The sequence below is a fragment of the Sinocyclocheilus grahami genome, unplaced genomic scaffold, assembly GCF_001515645.1.
Source record: "Sinocyclocheilus grahami isolate Dianchi unplaced genomic scaffold, SAMN03320097.WGS_v1.1 scaffold609.1, whole genome shotgun sequence".
Taxonomy (NCBI): domain Eukaryota; kingdom Metazoa; phylum Chordata; class Actinopteri; order Cypriniformes; family Cyprinidae; genus Sinocyclocheilus; species Sinocyclocheilus grahami.
Window position 1 is genome coordinate 406,618 of NW_015505788.1, and position 1,022 is coordinate 407,639.

General features: G+C 35.3%; 1 protein-coding gene across 1 annotated transcript in view; it reads right to left on the minus strand.

The window, feature by feature from the left end:
* The window catches only part of LOC107557570 (pre-B-cell leukemia transcription factor 3-like), a 51,773-nt gene that overhangs the window by 15,195 nt on the left and 35,556 nt on the right, over window positions 1–1,022 (minus strand). The gene's annotated exons all lie outside the window — the stretch shown is intronic.

A 1,022-nucleotide genomic window follows, 5' to 3' on the forward strand; every position in this document is an offset into this window, starting at 1 on the left:
TACATACATACATACATACATACATACATGCATACAGTCGTTTAAAATTTTATGATGTAATTTTTAACCCAATTATATACAATTCAATATTCTATATGATATATTCAATACTGATTATGTATATATGAGTGTGTGTGTGTGTGTGTGTTTATTTGTTGTTGTTTTTTTAGCCTGTTGGCCGTGGTCAGTATGAACTGGGTAAAGATTCAAAATTTCTTCTTTTGTGTTTCACAGAAAAAATTCCAGCACACTGGTTTGGAACAACATGAGGGTAAATGATGATGAAATCCTACTTTTACAGGAAAAAGGATTCTGTTTAATGAGATAAAAAAAAATAAGATGAGCAATATCGACTTTTACAAAACAATTACGGCAAGACAAAAAGTGTGAAATAGAGCTGGTGTAAAAACACATTCAGACATGCAAAGACAATTTCTTGAACAGCTGGACCTCCCAAAGCAGGTTTCAGATAGCCAGTTATTTCTTCCTAGACAGGCCCACCGCAGACCTGCAAGCCCCTCACGTCCTCAGCCATTAACGCACGGCGCAGGATTAGTCTGCTATGACACGTTGTTTATCAGGGGTCGAGCTGTGTTTGTGCCAGCGCTGACTACAAGAGAATGATTGACAGTGGCAGGTCTCTTCACTGAGGTGGGTGGAATAAAAGCGCCGTGAGCCGTTAAGATGTGCTTCAGCGGCCACCCAACACGGCCTCCTTTAATTCCACTTTTTTGGCACTTTGATTTGATTTTTGATTTTGATTTTTTCATTTTGCAGTCAGCAGAGTGGATGGTCATGTAAGCACAGGAGAAAAAATAATATATACTGTATATGTCATTTTCATGGATTTTTTAAAACATATATATATATATATATTTATTTTATTTATGTAATCTTACAGAGAAAAAAGTGTTCTGCTGAAAAAAACATATTTTTTTACATTCTGCATTGTAACTGCTTCATAGTTAGATAGATAGATAGATAGATAGACAGATAGATAGATAGATAGATAGATAGATAGA